Below are 22,967 nucleotides of genomic sequence, written 5' to 3' on the forward strand. Positions count from 1 at the left end.
CAAACACATGGAGGCTAAACAATACACTACGTAATAACGAAGTGATCACTGCAGAAATCAAAGAAGAAATAAAAAAATACCTAGAAACAAATGACAATGGAGACACAATGAACCAAAACTTATGGGATGCAGCAAGAGCAGTTCTAAGAGGGAAGTTTATAGAAATACAGTCCTACCTTAAGAAACAGGAAACATCTCGAATAAACAACCTAACCTTGCACCTAAAGCAATTAGAGAAAGAAGAACAAAAACACCCCAAAGTTAGAAGAAGGAAAGAAATCATAAAAATCAGATCAGAAATAAATGAAAAAGAAATGAAGGAAATGATAACAAAGATCAATAAAACTAAAAGCTGGTTCTTTGAGAAGATAAACAAAATTGATAAACCATTAGCCAGACTCATCAAGAAAATAAGGGAAAAGACTCAGATCAATAGAATTAGAAATGAAAAAGGAGAAGTAACAACTGACACTGCAGAAATACAAAAGATCATGAGAGATTACTACAAGCAACTCTATGCCAATAAAATGGACAACCTGGAAGAAATGGACAAATTCTTAGAAAGGCACAACCTGACAAGACTGAATCAGGAAGAAATAGAAAATATGAACAGACCAATCACAAGCATGATATTGAAATTGTGATTAAAAATCTTCCAACAAACAAAAGCCCAGGACCAGATGGCTTCACAGGCAAATTCTATCAAACATTTAGAGAAGAGCTGACACCTATCCTTCTCAAAGTGTTCCAACATATAGCAGAGGGTGGAACACTCCCAAACTCATTCTATGAGGCCACCATCACCTTGATACCAAAACCAGACAAGAATGTCACAATGAAAGAAAACTAAGGCCAATATCACTGATGAACATAGATGCAAAAATCCTCAACAAAATACTAGCAAACAGAATCCAACAGCACATCAAAAGGATCATACACCATGATCAATTGGGGTTTATTCCAGGAATGCAAGGATTCTTCAATATACACAAATCAATCAATGTGTTACACATTAAGAAATTGAAGGAGAAAACCCATATGATCATCTCAATAGATGCAGAGAAAGCTTTCGACAAAATTCAACATGGATTTATGATAAAAACCCTGCAGAAAGTAGGCATAGAGGGAACTTTCCTCAACATAATAAAGGCCATGTATGACAAACCCACAGCCAACATTGTCCTCAATGGTGAAAAACTAAAACCATTTCCACTAAGATCAGGAACAAGACAAAGTTGCCCACTCTTACTTATTCAACAGAGTTTTGGAAGTTTTAGCCACAGCAATCAGAGAAGAAAATGAAATAAAAGGAATCCAAATCAGAAAAGATGAATTGAAGCTGTCACTGTTTGCAGATGACACAATACTATACATAGAGAATCCTAAAGATGCTACCAGAAAACTATTAGAGCTAATCAATGAATTTGGTAAAGTGGCAGGATACAAAATTAATGCACAGAAATCTCTGCCCTACCTATACACTAATGGTGGAAAATCCAAAAATGAAATCAAGAAAACACTCCCATTTACCACTGCAACAAAAAGAATAAAACGTCTAGGAATAAACGTACCTAAGGAGACAAAAGACCTGTATGCAGAAAATTATAAGACAGTGATGAAAGAAATTAAAGATGATACAAATAGATGGAGAGATATACCATGGTCTTGGATTGGAAGAATCAACATTGTGAAAATGACTCTACTACCCAAAGCAATCTACAGATTCAATCCAATCCCTATCAAACTACCACTGGCATTTTTCACAGAACTAGAACAAAAAATTTCACAATTTTTATGGAAACACAAAAGACCCCTAATAGCCAAAGCAATCTTGAGAATGAAAAATGGAGCTGGAGGAATCAGGCTCCCTGACTTCAGACTATACTACAAAGGTACAGTAATCAAGACAGTATGGTACTGGAACAAAAACAGAAAGATAGATCAGTGGAACGGGATAGAAAGCCCAGAAATAAACCCACGCACATATGGTCAACTTATCTTTGATAAAGGAGGCAAGAATGTACAGTGGAGAAAGGACAGCCTATTCAATAAATGGTGCTGGGAAAAATGGACAGGTACATGTAAAAGTATGAGATTAGATCACTTCCTAACACCATACACAAAAATAAGCTCAAAATGGATTAAAGACCTATATGTAAGGCCAGAAACTATCAAACTCTTAGAGGAAAACATAGGCAGAACACTCTATGACATAAATCACAGCATGATCCATTTTGACCCACCTCCTAGAGAAATGGAAATAAAAATAAACAAATGGGACCTAATGAAACTTCAAAGCTTTTGCACAGCAAAGGAAATCATAAACAAGACCAAAAAAAAAAACCCCTCAGAATGGGAGAAAATATTTGCAAATGAAGCATCTGACAAAGGATTAATCTCCAAAATTTATAAGCAGCTCATGCAGTTCAATAACAAATAAACAAACAACCCAGTCCAAAAATGGGCAGAAGACCTAAATAGACATTTCTCCAAAGAGGATATACAGACTGCCAACAAACACAAAAAATAATGCTCAACATCATTAATCATTAGAGAAATGCAAATCAAAACTACAATGAGATATCATCTCACACCAGTCAGAATGGCCATCATCAAAAAATCTAGAAACAGTAAATGCTGGAGAGGGTGTGGAGAGAAGGGAACACTGTTGCACTGCTGGTGGGAATGTGAATTGGTACAGCCACTATGGAGAACAGTATGGAGGTTCCTTAAAAAAATACAAATAGAACTACCATATGACCCAGCAGTCCCACTACTGGGCATATTCCCTGAGAAAACCATAATTCAAAAAGAGTCATGTACCAAAATGTTCATTTTAGCTCGGAGATGGAAACAATCTAAGTGTCCATCATTGGATGAATGGATAAAGAAGATGTGGCACATATATACAATGGAGTATTACTCAGCCATAAAAATAAACGAAATTGAGCTATTTGTAGTGAGGTGGATAGACCTAGAGTCTGTCATACAGAGTGAAGTAAGTCAGAAATAGAAAGATAAATACCATATGCTAACACATATGTATGGAATTTAAGAAAAAATAATGTCATGAAGAACCTAGGGGTAACACAGGAATAAAGACACAGACCTACTAGAGAATGGATTTGAGGATATGGGGAGGGGGAAGGGTAAGCTGTGACAAAGCAAGAGAGAGGCATGGACATATATACATTACCAAACGTAAAATAGATAGCTAGTGGGAAGCAGCCGCATAGCATAGGGAGATCAGCTCTGTGCTTTGTGACCACCTAGCAGGGTGGGATTGGAAGGGTCAGAGGGAGGGAGACGCAAGAGGGAAGAGATATGGGAACATATGTATATGTATAACTGATCCACTTTTTTATAAAGCAGAAACTAACACACCACTGTAAAGCAATTATACTCCAATAAAGATGTAAAAAAAAAAAAAAAAAGGCAGACAGTACTTATCAGTGAGGCAAGATTTGGACTGAGGCTCTTTACAAATGAGGATTTCACCAGACGGAGCCACTCACAGAAAGGATGAGAGAACACACAATGCATTCACACCCACACTACACTCAGCCATACAGGACCATGTTATATATTTTCCTGTGTCCTCCCCTCCTCAAGTCTTCTTCTATGCTCTCTGCTTAGAATTCCTGTTTTCCCTTCATCATCAACCTTTACAAATCTTTTACATCCCCTAAGACTCAATTCAAAAGTTTTTTTATTCAAGGAAGCCTTGATTTCACTATCTGGAAATCCTTTGCATTTTTCCTTCCCATGGTATCTTAGCCATATGGTTCTGTGGGGCTTCATACACTCTATCTTCATAGTTATTTATGCATAAAATATAAGCTCCTTGAAATTAGGAGCTATGTAAAATTTATTTTTTACCTCTTATAACACTCAGACAATCTCTAATAAATATCTGGAAGATATTTGTGTAATTAAGTGAATGTTGTTTTAAAGCCAGAAGAACTCAGGATGAAAAAGTGACTTGCTCAAGTCACTGACCCTGATTATAAGTTCCCTCAGGACAGAAATGATGTTAGCCTTGTTCATCACCATATTCCTGATATAATATGCCACAAACACTTCTAAATAAATATCAGACCATACCAGTGGCAGAAGTATTTACCAAAATCTACTCTTCACAACTCCAAGGTCATTAGTCACTCCTTTAATTTATGAATTTTTGCATTATTTGAAATCTAAGAATTATACACCCTTCTCACCATTCTATGCTAGTGTGTCTATTACCTGAATATTATAGCTAAATGTATACATTGATTTGACTTTATATAGATGACTATGGACTAACATTTATATATAGTATGTGTCTATTCTTTTATGGCTAAAAACATAAGGAAAGTGTATTTGTGTTTAAACATATCTTTTTCCATTTAAAGTTTAAGGAAATTCTAGACTTGCATGATAGATTATTTTGGAAGGCAGCTATGCTCACCACTATACCATCAACTCACACTATAGATTCTTTTGAATTCATGTTGTAAAAGAAAGGAGGCTTAGGCACTGGGGACAAGAAGATTGTCATTTAAATGAGTAACATCTGCAAAGAAGGTCAGAATGTGAGATTACAGATTTTGCTGAACATTATATTTGGCTAAAAAACAAAAACAAATCTCAGCAGATTTGTTTAAGTGAGTAGTGTTTTCATATCCACTTTCATTAGCTAGAGTGCCGCAGGACCCAACAGTTCAGGAAAGGAACCCATTTCTAGTAGCTTATAGAAATAATGATAAGCCATCTTAATGTCTGGGTTTATTAAAAATGACTGAAATGCATTATAGGTCAGTGGTAACTGTAATGGTTTACCAACCAGTGGGGTGGAGTTAAAAATGTATTAACATTTATATAAAAGAAAGCAAATAGCAGTGAGTCTCTGCTGCTTTTGTCATAGTTAAATGAACTGTTATTTCACTTTTGTAGCTAATAAAATAAAACCTGTAAAAATAGAAGAAATATTCCCTTTTGGAACTTGAACAATGTGAAAAATCTAGTGTTAATGAAATAGACAGCTTCTTTCTTTCTGCACGTGAGTGGTATATTCATTAAAATACACACACACACACACACACACGTACATGCAGGAAGAAGAAGGAATTTTCCTTAGAATAGATAGCAATCTCATTGATTCTTTTTATGACTAAGGTTTGATCAAGACGATCATAGAGAATTAGAAAGTAAAACTTAACCCCAAGGAGGAGAGGAATAAACAGGTAAGGAATATACCTATGAAATCTAATTATATATGATCATATTAATCCCTGTCATTAATTTCAAGTCATTCATTGATTTTGTTCCTGAAGATTTCAGACTCCTGGTATTTCCATCCATCTCCATCTCTCTATCTATTCATATACTCAAAAATATTTACTGAGGAGAGGTGAATAAGATGTGTAAGATCACTGCCTTCATGCAGTTTGTGGCTTAATCATGGAGGAATACATTAAGTAAATAATTTCATGAATATATCATTACAAATGTTACAAGGAATTTAATTTAAAAAGCACAGGATGCTCTAAGCAAGACCAGCTTCACAGGCATAGGGTCTGAGGAGTCTCATGAGAGTACATGTTCAGAAAAGCTGTAGACTTGGTTTAATGCTCTCCCATTGCTGTCTGGAAATTCTTGATAATTTTAAGTTTGAACTTGTGTGCTATAATCAAGTCCAGTGGTGTAAGGGAACATGCACACAAGCGGAGGAGATAGTACAATTTGAATGTCCACCATTCTTTCTTGCCCCCATTCATATGTAGCACAGAATTCTGGTGGGCCTAGGATATGTGGCATTTCAGTGATATCTAAAATTTTGAGTGTAAGTATCTTACATCTAAGACTGAGTAAACAGGCATACTGACAGCACCCAGAGGCAACCCTTTCTGTTCTAACCAGAACCTACTTGAATGCAGAAAGAGGCTAATTACATCAAAAGAAATATGAACGACCAAGAAAGTCCATCATATCTTTTCTTATTCATGTTACTGTACTGTATCAGCCAACAACTTATGCTGGATATGATGACATTGAAGAGAAGGGGAGGAAAAGATAACCCATACTTCCTTCTTGTTTCCACCCTTCTTTATCCATCCGTAAGCTGGAAGTAGAGAACTTTGATAGAATATGTGCATATCAAGAAATGAAATAAAAACATCTAAATTAGTTTTGTGCAACATTCCCTGTGTTCTGGTAAGAAGGAAATACACATGCATCTATGAGTGACAAAACAGGAATTGTGTAATTCTTATTTTTGCATATGTATTAAACTCACATTTGCACGAAAACTGGCTTTGCACACTATCATGATAGATGTTAAAATATAATAATTTAAAATTTTATACTATAATTTAATAATTTATTAAATGAATGCTAATAGTTACAAATTTTAACTTTTCTTTATGGAGAAGAACATTAAATAACAAGTAAAAAACACCATGACAACTCAAGAGATAAGGAAGAAGGGAAAACCTTTATAATCTAATACTTTTCACAATGCTTTGTTTTGCTTTTTGAACAAAGGGTTCCACATTTTCATTTTGGGCTGGGCTCTGCAAGTCATGTCAACCGACCTGCTGTAAGAGTGCATAGCAAAGATCTGACTAAGCCTGGGACGTTAGGGGAGGACTTCTTGCGGAGTGACAATTAAACTGAGAGTAAAGAGCAGTACGAGTGAGGCAGATACAAAAGGCAATAGGAGGGGCTTTCCTAGGGGTTTCCCTGGTGGCGCAGTGGTTGAGAGTCCGCCTGCCGATACAGGGGACGCGGGTTCGTGCCCCGATCTGGGAAGATCCCACATGCCGCCGAGCAGCTGGGCCCATGAGCCATGGCTGCTGAGCCTGCGCATCCGGAGCCTTTGCTCCGTAATGGGAGAGGCCACAGCAGTGAGAGGCCCGTATAAAAAAAAAAAAAAAAAAAAAAAAAAAAAAAGGCAGTAGGAGGCCTGAGAGGGAGTAGGGTATAGACTTTGCCTTTATTAACTGTATGACCTTGGTCAAGTCACTTCCCTTAGTTCTTGTTTTTTTTTTCATTAGAATAGAACAGGTCATGTGTGAGGTGCTTTCTGGTTCTTACACATTATGATTTGATCCTGTGAATTGTCTGGCAATAATAGAACTCAATGCATAAAGTTTCTTTACAACAGAGAGGAAACACAAACTATGATCATACAATCCTGAGGCACCCAATTCCTCAAACAATCTCACTCCGTTCATTCATTCTTTTATCAAGCCTTTCTGAAAGGTGTACCACGTGCCCACAAGAAGCCTTCTGCTGAAATGATGAAATGAACAAATGATCTCCATTTCTGGAAGCAGGAAGACCTTGAGTCAGCAAAGCCTGGGTTAGAGTTTATCTGCTACTCAAAGATGGTAAAAGCCAAATCTATTTCCATTTTGAATCATGATTCAGGTATCAAGCAGCGCCAATGCTGCTCTAATGCAGAAAAATAATGCCAGCACCCTTCAGAATAAATTCCGACATGCGACTCATTTGACTACTTTCCTCACTTTGACTTTCCCTTGGTGAAACAGCAAAGGCAGAGAGCTGTAAAACCTACACAAAATGAGATCAGTGCCTTCTGTTCATCAAAACCAGTCCCATTGACACAGAGGCAAGCATGCGATCAAGAGGATCAGGGCAGGAAGAATAATGGGCTCTGGCTCATGCAGGGTCCAAGAGGCAGAGCCCATGGAGAAGAGACAGATACAATGTTTCTACATTGAGGTATGACATTCTTGGTGGTACAATAGGCATTTCTTACAGGAAGTGAGCATCACAAAGGGATGAAGAATGAAGCACCAGGCCCAGATGTTTGGGGAACTTCTGTTGTTTCTCATATTTGGGGGGATGAGCAAGGGAAGAAGGCAAGTTTTACTTACCTGCTTATGAAGAGTAGAAAACCTCAGAAGGAGTCAAACAGTCAACACTAGCGAACACCTGGAGCAATCTAGCAAATATTATGAATAGATTTATTTTGAAATTGAAGGACTGAATGAATTAATTACAGTTAACAGACAATCACAGTTTTTCAAAGCAAGGAGATTGTAGAAAGTGCCTCCCAGACCTCCAAGTTCAGAGAGCTTAACTGAAGGGACCCAGCTGCTGTGCTCTGAAATCAATTGCCATATTTGTACCCCAGTTATGCTTTCACTCAAGCTGCTTCCAGCCAAGGATTGAGCATAGTAGGTTTATCTCTGTAAGACATGGGACTCCTCTGACAGCTGACTCTGTCCTGAGGACTCCCTGACAGCATTACTGAATCTTTCTTGTTCTTCACAGTGATCTACCTAGGATGTTTCCACCCAACCTCCATTCCTTCTCTCCTTCACTTGGGATTAGAAGTGCATTCTGGTCTGATGGTTCTCCAGCCTTCCTATCAACTCCATCTTCATTTTCTTTCAAAAACCTTAATTTTTAGAAAATCTGGTCTTGTGACTTCTTCTTGGGAGACCTAGACTCACACAAAGATACATCTGGAGAAGATACATGCTGAGTGAACCACTCAGTCTCAATCTGGTGAATGATTCACTGAGGAACACACCAGCTCAGCACTTACTGAATTGAAAGGAACATGAACAAGTTGGAATGTACTGAGTACTAATTATGTGTTGGGTGCTGTACTAACTGCTTCTCATGCCTTATTTCACTTAATTCTTTCAACAACCCCATGTAGTAGTTTCTTTATAGATGAAACTGTAGCTTGCCAGCTCATGAGTGTTGGAGCTAGAATTCCAAGCCAGGTCTTTATTTTACTTTATTGGTTTAAAGTAAATTATTGATTTAAAGTACTTTATCTGTTTTAAAGTCTATGCCGTTACCCTTTACTATAGCCATTACCAACAGTATCCTTGCTATCGTTTTATAGGGTAAGAAAACATTACTAATACACCTATAGAAGAAAAATATTCAATTTACCACCACTAACACCACCATAATTATCGTCATCATTGTCATCATCAGCCTCATGTTCCTCGTCATCATCAGTCACAATTCTAAAAGGGACTTAACACTTAACAGTTATCGATCATATATATATATGATTTTAGATTACACAGTGAATTAGGCAAACCCTAGAAATAAAGCTCAGAGATGTCTTCTCGACCTAACTCCAGCATGTTTTCACTGTATCATGCTGCCTCCTTGTCTATGCTACGTCTTTGCCCAAGGTGAATTAAAGATGTTGGAGATTTAAGACTTTTTTTATATACCAGTTTTTAACTGCCAATAGGACACTTGAAATCTTGGTTTAATAGCTAGACTCAGTAAGACAAATCTGATGTCCTGATTCTAGAAACAGCTTTCTCTCTAGGACAAGGAGGATTGAGCAATTTGGGTGGTATTATAGGAAACCTTTTGCCTCTGGGTCAAAGTCACTGGGCTCCAGACCAAATCAGTGATGATCAAATGCCAGTCTATCTGACAGCTGTCTGGTGGCCTCTGTGATAAGGCCTCTGGCCAGTCACTTGCGAGCAACCATCCATGCTACATCCAGTGCCTGCTGCCATTTCTAATGACAGGCACAGTAGAAAGGTTGGCAGTTCAAGTAGGCATGGAGACCCCAGTATCCATTATTTGAGAGAAACACTTAAATTCTGATTTAATAACAGCTCCCAAACCAGTACCAATTTCTCTCCAAAAGAAGGGTCTTTCACTGGCCCATTTGCCCTACTCATCAGACCACCACTTTCTTTTTTCCAATAGTGAGATGAAATTTTACCTTTGAATTAAGCACAAGGTCAGATAAAATAAGTCACTGTGAGCAGTCATTATATTTTCTGTCACTGGACCAATTAAGATTTCCAGCTGTCATTTTCTGATGTTGCAGCTCCATAAAAAATGACACTGAGATGCATTGATCTGTGTCAAAGCTGCTTCTGAGGGAAAATTGAGCCCAAAATAATGATAATTGTCATAGGATGTCACACCATTAAATGAAAACATAAAAAGCAAAATACTGTGAAGAATCTGCAAAGTCATCCTCCTTGTCGAGGTGAGACCATATTATATCAAAGCAAGACCATTGTTTCAGTGACTGTCCCCGCTCTGTAGTGGATACCCTCCCTAGTCTCTAAAGCAGATTATGACCAGTTCATGCGAATTTGATTTCAATTTGATTTTCAAACTGAAAAAATATATATATGTATATATAGTCATTTGAATAAGAGAATCTTGTTGGAACTTCAAGATTTATGCAAAGTATTTTATCTACTTCTATACTTTCAAAATGTTCAGCCCATTAGATTCACTTTACCAAAAATGTAAATGCCATCTAATCTTGGTATGACTGGAACCTAAATTTCTTTCTGTCCACCAACTTTGAGGGGTGTGTGTGTGTGTGTGTGTGTGTGTGTGTGTGTATTTGGCTAATGGAGGTCTAGTTTAAAAAAGTATAGCATTTACTGGAAATGAAATGGAGAATAAGTAGAAGAAGTTAAAAGTACATCTAATAATCACCATCACAAGAAGAAATGGCATCCAAGGATCACTAAAATTAAATAATGAAATTTTGTCCCGATTCTGCATTACTAGAAGCTCTTTTTAATGTAAAAGCATAACTGTAAATATACTAAAAGCCATTGAAATATGTATTTTAAACATATGAACTTTATGGTATGTAACATATATAAAGAAAACTATTAAAAAACAAACAAAAATCAAGAAATGAAATGTTCCAAGGACACAAAGGAGAAAGGTGTTCCTTTCCCCCCAAATGATTGAAGAGATAAAAACCAGAGCTTAAGGAGCAAAGGTATTTTGGGAAGATGTGATTGAATTTACCACAAAATGAAAGAATGGGAGATGACCCTATAAGTACCTCATTGTTTGAATATTTATTTCTTAGAAGGAGGAGTTCATTATTTTATATTACCCTGAGCCTGGAAATAAAATGTAAATTTTTGAAATAACTTTAAACTCAAAGAACCATATTTTGTATGAACACATTGTCAAATTGCTCAGTTGGTTTCTTTTTAGAGGGTACAGCACACCTTTCCATGGGATATTGTTCTTACTAGAATCTCAAGATCTATGAAGAGTAGGTTATCTTCTTGTGCTTTAAAAAAAAGATACAGTTGATTAAATTCATTTTTCCAAAAATGCAAACTCCATCCAATCTTTGCATGCCTAAGACCTAAAATTCTTCTTGTCTATCAATCGTGAGGGGCACTGAGGGACAGTTCTGAATGTAATAGATTTTGCCTCTTGGAAATGATAAGAAATAAACTAGTAGTGAGCTAGAACCACTTGCACAAGCTCACAAGATTCAATGATCAAACTTTTAAGAGTTTCTTGAGTCAGTTATTGACCACTGCCATTATTAAACATAAAAGTATATGTTTACAATTAAGTAAATTATATTAAGAACAAAGGTAATAGATATTCAAAACACATTTCCTAAAGATTTTCATACTTTGTACTATTATCTATGTCTATTGTAATGTATGGCAGGAATACTATACAATGATGTGCTATGCACATCTCTTCCCAGCTCTGTGTTCAGTGACATCACCTTGATAACTTCGTTTCATTGTTTTATTTTTGTCATTTGTTAACAGTGAAATATTAACCAACATTTATGTTGGAACTATGCTCATTTGTAATGCAAACAGATTGGCTATGAATATAACAGTTCAGCTAAAATCAGTGAGAGCACTGTACGAGAATCAATTAACTATTTGGAATAAAGTGGATTGCATATTTCATTAATAGTGATAAATTCCATCTTTTTACATCAGTCTAATGTATAATAAACTTCTGTATGTGTACTTTCACATTATGTATATTTTATATATAAATAAAATAAATATTTTCTTTTTTTTTAGTAGGAGGTGAGCCAGTTGTTAAATATTTATTAGCAAACCACTGGATAAAATTGACTAGAGAAGTAACATCAGATCATGGAGGGCCTTTCTTATAACCCAGGAAAGGTAAAATACATCATTGCCCTACAGAGGGGTGGAAACCACCTTAATTAATCTTTGCATGGATCTAGGAAATTTAAGTGCCTTCACAAAATTTGGCACATCTGCTCTGAGAAACCTGGAAAATACATTTCACTGTTTCTTTCAAGGCTGGTACTTGAGTGAAGTGTGAACTAATAAGTACCTTCTGATGAAGGTAGGGCACTAAGTGGAATTTCAAATTGAAGAGGAGTCATATTTTCATATTTTTCCTGCATATTAAAGCATCTTAAATCCTTTTAGCTCACTGTAATTTGCCTTTTCTCCAAGAAGAAAAAAAATGATTAAGCACAAGCCACCTTCTAGTCAGTACCTATATTTTAGGGTTGCATGAAATAAGGGGTGCTTTGCAGCTCCTTTCTTGTAGATTCCTTCTATACAGTTCATTTTTAAAGAAATAATATGAAATGTTTTTAAAAGCATTTTCAATAGATTTCAGTATCATCAAATAGATCTCAATGCACAAATATGTATGCACAGGAATTTCTTGCATCATTTGCAATAATGATAAAGTGGAAAGAACATAAAATGGACCAGCTAAATACCTTAGAGCAATCCACCCAAGCAATACCATTTAATCTTTTTTTTTTTTTTTTTTTTCTTTTTGCGGTATGCGGGCCTCTCACTGTTGTGGCCTCTCCCGTTGCGGAGCACAGGCTCCGGACGCGCAGGCCCAGAGGCCATGGCTCACGGGCCCAGCCGCTCCGCGGCATATGGGATCCTCCCAGACCGGGGCACGAACCCGTATCCCCTGCATCGGCAGGCGGACTCTCAACCACTGCGCCACCAGGGAGGCCCCCATTTAATCTTTAGAAAGAATGAGGAAGATCTGTACGCAACAACATGAAATGATGTCAAGCAAGTAAAGGCAGCACAGTCTGCATGGTTTGAATGCATTATTTAAAAATTATAAGTATACTATATTTGATGAAGCATAGACAAATTTTTGGAGAATTCACTTTAAACTGTTAACCCTGATAACCTCTGAGGAATGGGGAACTTGGTTTGGGGGCTTTTATGTTTTATTTTATTCTCTTATATAGTGTGCATTTTTTTTCCCAATGAGCAAGCATTAATCTAATAATAAGTGCCAAAGTCATCTTAGAAAAACAGATGTTCCAGGTAGATTTTGGTCTTTGCTTCTTCTTGCAGGTGGAAGTGGGGAAAGAGGGATTATAGCATTGACAGTCAAAATGTTATCAATTTAAATACTTGCCAAGGTGTGCAAAACCTCCAGCTCCTTCCAAGTTCATTCTAAACCTTACATTCAGAGGTGAAATGAAGAAATTCCACCTATGCACACACAAAAAATCACTTATGGGGTGGGGGTGATAAATAATATCAGTATTTAAGATCCTGTGAGATCTAGTAAAAATCCAACCAGTTCTCCTCCTTTTTCATCTGCAACATCTCGATTAAAGGTTGCTTCATGAAGTTAATGGCGGATAAATCAACCCATAAAAGGATCAACTTCTAGATGTGTTTAGCCAGCAGGAGGATTTTCACATTCCTCGAAGGACACACTGAGACAAATAGAAATGGATAGGATATTCTTTGATGACAAGGAGATTTTGCTTGTGTATTTGCTCTTAGCTTTATGGGGGTTTATGGGTATACAGCATGGGCCTTTCCACCTTGCTGCTGTTAAGCCAAATGTCTTTAAACCTGGGTGAAACCACTGCTACACATTGTTAAGTTCCACAAGCTCAGACTACCTCTGGGTGAGAAGTTAGAATGAATGAAAAATGGAAGTTGAAGAGAAGAGAGCAATAAAAGGAGGGGCAAGCAAGAAGAGTGGGGAGAAAAATGAAACAAGGATGGAATAACCAAATCAGAAACAGTGACACTAATTATTTGGTCTCATGATGTACAATACTAGACCTAAATCATTACCCAATCTCTCTTTCAAATCAGAAATACTTCAAAGAAATCCAATCCATGATCATGCTAGCATATGTACAGATATTTAGCCACCCTGGACAGCAGGTGTCATCTCACCCCAGCTACACTTCCCATTTAAACGGTAGAGAGTTCTCGTAGATCCTACTCTTATTTCCACTTGTTTATTTGGTCATTCTTTCAGCATACACTGAGCATTAACTCTATGCCAGGTACTGTGCTTAATGCTGGTGATAATAAGAATGAGTCAAATGTATTCTCTGCAATTTGGTGACCTCATTTCCTACCAATGTTCCTTCCCTCATTTTGATTCAGCCACACTTTCCCTTCATGCTGCCATCTGTTTTTACACCTTCAGAAGTTCGCAATGAGTGGTTGCTCCACTTGGAATACCCTTTCCCTAGACATCCATATGGTTATCTCCCTCACTCCAATCAAGTCTTTTCTCAAATGTCATCTTCTCAAGGAGGCCTACCTTGCCCAACACATTTAGTTCTGCAACCACTGATCCTTTAGCACTTTTTCCTTAGCATGATTCAAATTCTGAGATACTATATCCTTTACTTATTTAAGTTTGTAATTTACTGTCTCTCCACTCTACAATAGAAGCTTCTTAAGAGAAGGAATCTTACTGGTTTTGCACACTGATGTATCTTGAGTACTAAGAATAGTGTCTAGTACATAGCATCTATCCAATAAATATTTGTTTAATAAATGAATGAATGAATAAACAAACATGATAGACACAAGGAAAGTTTTAAATTTCCTACTCTTACTTTTTAGTTTTTGAAAGAACTTTCTTCTCTTTCTGACCTATACTAACTCAAATCTCCTCAATTTCTAGTTCCAGATTATCCTCTTTCTGGTGTTTTCCTTCTTTCTGATACTCGGGTTGAGTTCTTTTTTTGTTTGTTTGTTTTTTGTATTTATCTATATAATCAGATTGCTTTATTGCAATCACCAGAAATTAACTTTGCTTAAGCATAATAGAAAATTTTTGGAAGACTATCAGGTCTTACAGAATTACATTATAGGATAGATAATCAGGTCTAGGAAATGAACAGACTTCACCATCGGGTCAAGTTCTTTCTGTCTACTGGGTCAGTTGCTCTTTACTACAGTTCCCAAAACCTACCAAGAATTCACATTAACAATAATCTTCTGCAACATTTAAGTAAAAATACAGCAGTATGTAGCACAAAGTGGTTATGAATAAGAGATAGTTGGAGGACACAAAGTTTAATATTCATAATTATATATATATATATATATATATATATATATATATATATATATGGAGAGAAAGAGAGAGAGGGAGGGAGGGAGGGAGGGAGGGAGAAGGGGGAAGGTGGTGGGGGTTAGGAGCTGGGAAAAGATCCAGAAAAACTGGCATGGAGGAAAATAAGAGAAGGAAAACTTCACCAATTTTTTGAAGAAAAGTTGAATCACAAATTCTCAGACAAAATGATTTGTATTCAACTTATATAGTAGAGTCCCTACGCTTCTCTCAAAGGTTACCTGATTTTTAAAAAGCTAGTAAATATATTATGATGTATGATGATTCAGATTCCACTGATGTATATTACTAGGTTTTCTGGGTCAGAAAGACTTTCATTCCCAAGAATTGTTCCTTTCTAAAAAATAAAATTCAAATCAATAAAGAGTCCTATGAACACTAGCCCTGTCTGTTCCCAAGATTAGAGTATTCAAAGTCTCTTAAAAATTGGTTGTTTCTGAACTGTTGCTATATTCCAAGCCAAATGATCTTAATTTTTAGGCTTGGATTAGACAACCTTGACTCTCGGACCTGGAACACAGGCCTTTTCTGACTATGAAAGGGTTGTAGTATTGAGTAGCTGGCTTGGAATGCTGAAAAGAGTTTTTGTAATTCTGCTATAGACTTGTTATATGGCCTTAGCAAATAAATCATCCTCAGTGAGTTTCCTCATCTGTAAAATGAGTTAATTTAGAATAGCTGATCTCTAAGTTCTCTCTAATCTCTGATATAATATGATTTTATGAAATAATTAATGAACCATGATAAGATTTCCCATTCAGCTGGAGGTAAAGTAATTTACAGAAAATAACTGAAAGTATATAAATGTTTTCTGGGAAATGCATTCATATTTTTATTTGGATTTATATTATTTGGAGAATCGAGAAACAACTTCTACTTCTGTAACTCCATCAAGAGGAATAGAAAATCTCCTTCCTTTAATGAGTTACTTGAATAAAGCCATTCAGCTGAATAAATGGCAAGACCTGCACCCCTAACTCTTAGCCTAGTCATTTACTGTCAGTTGTTATATCCAGAAAGTATTTTTCAGTGGACTTGAGGCAGTCCACAGTGGTCAAGGAGTAACAAAGGAATAAATCCATTTTAGAATGGGAGAAAATACCACAATGTTCATTGCAGATCTACTTACAATAGCCAGGACATGGAAGCAACTTAAGTGTCCATCAACAAAGTAATGGATAAAGAAGATGTGGCACATATATACAGTGGAATGTTACTCAGCCAGGAAAAGAAACGAAATTGAGTTATTTGTAGTGAGGTGGATGGACCTAGAGACTGTCATACAGAGTGAAATAAGTCAGAAAGAGAAAAAAAATACCATACGCTAACACATATATATGGAATCTAAAAAAAAAAATGGTTCTGAAAAACCTAGGGGCAGGACAGGAATAAAGACGCAGACATAGAGAATGGATTTGGGGACACGGGGAGGGGGAAGGGTAAGCAGGGACGAAATGAGAGAGTGGCATGGACATATACACACTACTAAATGTAAAATAGATAGCTAGTGGGAAGCAGCCACATAGCACAGGGAGATCAGCTCGGTGCTTTGTGTCCACCTAGAGGGGTGGGATAGGGAGGGTGGGAGATGCAAGAGGGAGGAGATATGGGGATATATGTACATGTATAGCTGATTCACTTTGTTATACAGCAGAAACTAAGATACCACTGTAAAACAATTGTACTCCAATAAAGATCTTTAAAAAAAATAGAATGGGAGAAAAGATAGTTAAGCTTAAATCAATATTAAGGGCTTTTATTCCTATATATTATGAAGGGCTGCAAGTAACGAGTAAATGCCCTATGAGTAAGCTACTTACCTTTAGCTTATTTAAATCTCTAATGAGTGGAAATGACTGCCTCGACTGTGAAGGTTCTGGTTGGCATTATTGGGAGGAAAAGTACTGCAGGTCAAACCAGAGCAATTATGAGGACACTCACACATGCTTGCAGGAGGTTTCCTCTTGGAAATGAAGTTGGAAGTTCTCAGTGTGATGCTAAATGTGTCTCCTCTGGTTTCCTATTTGCTGAGACCAAAGTCATCTCAAGATGAGAACTAAAGGTAATTCTGTTTTGTGTATAACCTTGTGTCTCAAATAATGAGACCTTGAGAAGAAGTCTAACTTTACAGCCAAGTGACCTTGGACAAGTGACTTCCACTATCTGAGACTCCATGAGATAGGAATATTTAGAATAGAGTTTGGATGAAATAATTTTTCAGAGCGTCTTTCTGTTCTCCCAGTCTATGGTCCTTGGCAACCTCATTCCTCTTAATATCACCTTCCATCTGTTTATAATGAGTGACTTTGTTCAGTCAGTAAAAGGTAATGAGAAGCCCTGAGAAATTACAACATCATAGTTGCTGACCCAGTCACCTCCTTATCCCAGGTTTGACTCCTCTAGATCATGAACAGTGAAGGCAAGACCAAGTAGTCACCAGCCCTCAACCCACTGACAACCTCTGTCTTCAATGCACAGAAAGCAAGTCCAGCACCAAGGGTAGTAGCACAGGACATGGTAGTCTAGGAGGGTAACATTGGAAGGACCATGGCAGGAGGAACATGTCATTGCAAGGGAGATATTGGAGACAGTAAAATGGTTCAAACGTGATTTATTCACCAAGAATGACAAGGAGAAACATATTTTGGAAATCAAACTGCCATAAAAGATTCAGAAAATTCCATTGCACTACAGGAGATGAAGAAGTTGTGAAGAGTGGTGTTGTTGAAAAAGAAAGGGGTGTGTAGTTAGGTCCTGGAGGGCTCCAGTGTAAGACGGTAATAATGATGCTGTCATTATTGGACACTAAACATTCCACACTTTACTTATGTCCTAGGGCTTGTCTACACAATTTCCAGCAGAAGGAAGAGAAGATCAATCGTGGAGGAAAGGAAGAGGAAATGGGGAGTTCTCATAAAGGCTTTGGATCCTGAAGTACTACATACAGAGACTCAATGGGTTTTGATCATAGTTTTCCAACCCTGAATAGAGATGTATGGTGCTGACAATCAGGTTGTAGAAGACAAAGTGGACAAATGAGCTTGAATATGGATTGAGTTATAGACCAAGATAACCTTGGTCTTACCACAACTCATAAGTTATTTTGTAAAATAGTAGGGACACATGGAAGTGAGATGGATTAAAAAAAATCCTAGGAGATGAAAACCAACATAAGGCATCATCTCAATGTGGGTAGCTCTGGAACTCTAGTACCCATCCAAGTATGAAAAAAAAAAAAATCCCTGACCCACATGATGGCATAGAATCAAAAACATAGAATGTCTGCCAGCTGGAGATATGCTCACTTCTGAGGTTGAACAGAAAGAGACTTTATCAACCCTACTATTACTGAGTATAGCCATTTAATAAGAATAATAGGGAATTCTGACAATAAGAACTATAAAATAAACTTGATCTCTAGATCTCAAAAGCTTGCTTTTTCCCAAATACCTGGATAACTATAACTATCTTATTAACTGCCTGTATTATCTACACACATGGGTATGGATTGAATGGCATTTTTTGTTTGTTTGTTTATATTAAAGACATTTCTCTTCAATAATAGAAGCATGCCATGAAAAAGCCTTTTTTTTTATTATTTTTTTTTACCTAAAACACCTTTAAAATTGTAAAGTTGTTTGGCATCTGGTAAGCTGATATTTAAAAAAAAAACACATTTTAAACACTTTTGAAATATAATTTTACAAATTGATTTTTTCAAATAAAATAAAACCTGCAAGCAGCTATTTAAAAGGGTCCTAAATAATTGTAAAAAAAAGTAGACGGTTTTATTTCATGAAACTGAAGAGTTTTTGTTCTTCAAAAAAGAATTCTTGAAATTGGTATTAAGAAACTAGAGACTAAAATAACAATAAAAGCAGTAAATACTACTATGTATTTAGTTGTGGTGATCTCTTAAACAACTTTCATTTATTATTTACATCCATCCTAAGTGGTAGGCATGTTCGTTTTTATTCACATTTGAATTGTTTTGACACTGACTTGCTTTAGAATAGTAACTCTTAGTCTAGCATTCACTGAGCTAACGATTCATCATGGACCTGTGAACATTTATGTATCAGGCTCAAAATATATAGATATATGAATTTCCAAAGATTAGTATATATATATATTTTTTTTTTCTTTAGATCTCAAGGTGCTCTATAAACCTTTCCATATAAAAAGGTCTAAGGATCTCATCTAAACAGATATTTGGAAAAAATAATTTGTCCCACCTTTTAAAAGATGATGGCAAAAAGTTTGTAGAAGAAATAGGATGCAACATAGGAGGTTTTAGCTAGCATTTATGACATTTTGCAAGAACATTAAAAAGTGTTCTTTGATTAGTAATGTGTGTAGATTTTTGAAATGTATGCCAACTTTCTCCTCTTGCTCTTTTTCTCCAGTGTTTAATATAATATATGAAATATGACCTAAGCTATTAATCTAAACATTATTCTCATTAGTTTCAAAGCACAGTTATTGCTCCAAAGTATTTTTATAAATGGCACCCTGCTTCATCTTGGCTCTGCTTTTACGTTCAAGACGAAACAAATCTTGCCATTCCCCCTTCTCTTCGATGCTGACTTAAAAAGCAGAGCTTGGTATCTCCAATTCCAGCTGTGCTTTTATTGTGCTTTACATCAATCAAAGCTTCAAAAAGATTCCAGAAAGATTTTTCTCAGTTTTCACATCAGAGGGGTTTGCAAAAAATCACTGTGCCGTAGGGGGGCCCTGATAAGAAATCTCAGAAGGAAAGAAAACATACAGGTAGGAAGGCTCTAGGAGAGAAGGTTGGGGAAGGATTATCAATGTCCTAGAAAAAAAAGTTTTCTGATGGGAAAGCAGTACAGTTTGGAGCACAGTGAAAGAGTCACTTAGAAGAATCAACAAGCTTTCAAGCAACACTGGATGCTACAGTGGGCGCCATGATAAGTAAGCAGAGATTTACATGGTCAGATGAACCCATTTGAACTCCTCTTACATCATCCTCCTGAGGGACTCGGGAGCCTTTTAGTTAGTTCTCTGGAAATGGCAGAAGAGAGCCTCTGGCTATAACTGGCTGGTCAGCACAAGAATTACTTCTTATGTTTCTTCAGAGATATTTTTTAAATTGGAGCCCCAATTACTACCATTCTTATATTCCGCTGCCACAAACCTCTCCCTTTCTCATCAGTATGTAATGTTCCACTTAATAAATAACAGTCAGGTATTCTTAACTAGGTGAAACTGAATCCTAGGCACGGGATGCCCGTTTGGCAAGATTACACATTTGCATAGTTGCAGAGATAGGCCTCCAACTCAGGACACTGCTATTCCAGGGGGCTAAGCTCATCCTCACTATGCTATAATAACTCAAAATATTGAACAACAGCTGCGCCTGACCCCTGTAGGCCAGATTAGAAGGAAGGATGGCCAAGATCTTTAAAGGAAAAATTCACCTCGAGTTCTTAATTCTCATCCCACCTCCAACAAGATGGAGACCTGTGTGTAAGCACCGGTTTTACCAGAAACTCATTATGAACCATCAGGCAAGTAGTCAGACCTCTTTGAGTTTACATATCAGTTGACACTTAGAAGTTTTACTCTATCCCATATGCTGATACTCCGGCTTATCCTCTATTAATTCATCCACCCACAGATGCCATTCAATTGTAGCCTCCTTGGCAGGCCCCTTGTTGTTTATCCTGTCAAATAAATACTTCCTTCATATTGATGCATCTGTCTTTTAAGACACAGGTGAATTTCCAACATCTCATTGAAATCTACCCTGACTCTTCCAGACAGCACGGACCATTCATAATACATGTTGGTAACAACACATGAACTTGATTCAATAAAAATTCTTCCTTGACAAAACTGTAAGTGTATTAAGGAAAGCAGCCAATTTATATGCTTTCATCTTTTCCTTTGGTTCTTAGGATAGTGCTAAAAAAAACAAACTGACAAGACTGGAGCTTTCCTTCTGAACTCTCTGTGTTATTTTGGGATAGGTACCAATTGAAGAAAAGTGACAACACCTGTCCAAGTGCTGAAACTTTCCTCATTATGGTTACAGGACATTCAGTATGAATTGGTCTTCTCCACACAAAGTAATGTGTGGATATTTCCATGTTTTCTCTGAACCGAGCCCCTAATTTCTGTCTGAACCCCTCATTTTGTTAAAAAAATTCTTTGATGACCCCAAATAATGAGCAACCATAATCAAAAGTGCATTTCAAAGAGAGATTATTTTCCCAAGAGATACACTTATCTCAGACCAATAAATGGGCCCACACCAGCACTGAATGTAGAATCAATTAACTCATTTATTTTTAATCTTAAATGGATATTAATAGTTTTTGTTTTGTGTTATAAATAATAAGTGTGCCTTAGGAAATTTAGGATAGCACAATGAATAAAATAAAAGCCACGACACAGAGGTAATTATTTAAATCATTTTACTACATTTGTCCAAACACGCACACAGCACCAAAATGGTTTTATACTGTACATATTTTTCTGTGGCTTCCTTTTTCACTTACTACATAAATAACATAGTTATAAAGTTAGCTATTATTCCATAATTGCTTTTAAATGTTGAACTGTGGATATAATCTATTTTGACATTACATTGCTTTAAATGTTTTATATTATATAATATATATGAGATGTATAGTATACATACATATTTTATGTATTATAAACAACACAATGGACCACTTTGCTTGGATAACATATTTCAGAAGTTGAGAATGCAGAATTATTTTAAGCCATGAAGTGGTGATATCAGATACGGCATGGAGGTGAGGAGATTGTTTGGAATGACAATAAAAGTGCTAAGGAGATTATTTCTGAGCCTATAGCAACAATTTAGGTAAGAGAGTATAAGGGCTCATAAATTTTGACTTCCCAACTTTCCACAAAATTGTGTGGGTTGGTGAGGGAGAGTTAGAGGAAGCTGAAAGATGGAAAAAATCACACAATCACTAGCTTTGGTGATGGATTCATAGTGACAGGCTCCCTGGCTGAGGTTTGCCTCTCAGCTGCAGACACCCCACGGGAAAGGTCTGGAGTGGTAAGACAAGAATGGGAACATACACACACACATATATCATATGTATACCTTCATGATATGTAAATTCATGATATTTATGAAGTTGCCAACAGAGGATATATATAAAGGAGAGAAGTGGTCCAAGGACTTAAACAAAGGTTAGGAAGATGAAGAGCAGTTAATGAGATAGGGAGAACACTAGGAAAGTGAGGTATACTGCAAACCAGGAAAAGAAAGCAGTGACTGACTTTGTTAAAACTACAGTTGAGGGCTTCCCTGGTGGTGCAGTGGTTGAGAGTCCGCCTGCCAATTCAGGGGACACAGGTTTGTGCCCCGGTCTGGGAGGATCCCACATGCTGTGGAGCGGCTGGTCCCGTGAGCCATGGCCGCTGAGCCTGCACATCCAGAGCCTGTGCTCCGCAACGGGAGAGGCCACAACAGTGAGAGGCCTGCTTACCACACACACATACACACACACACACACACACACAAACTACAGTTGACTCAGGCAATTCAAGAATAAGGGTCTTTCAAAAATTTGAATGAATGCTCTATTAAATAACTCCAAAGTTTTAAAAAAAACCCTCATAGGCAGACTCAAACTAGATGAAAATAGTGTCAGAGCATTTTTTTCTTCTTTTCTGATATGTAGCTTTCTGGAAGTTTAGTTGGAAATTCACCAAATCTATGAACTCTATTATGACTATTTGTTTCGGGTCTCAGTGCTAACTGTTGTCCTCTCCTGGTCCCCCACCTATAAAATGTTAAAAAT

This window comes from Mesoplodon bidens, assembly GCF_964165515.1.
Source record: "Mesoplodon bidens genome assembly, chromosome: 7".
In the NCBI taxonomy this organism is placed as follows: Eukaryota; Metazoa; Chordata; class Mammalia; order Artiodactyla; family Ziphiidae; genus Mesoplodon; species Mesoplodon bidens.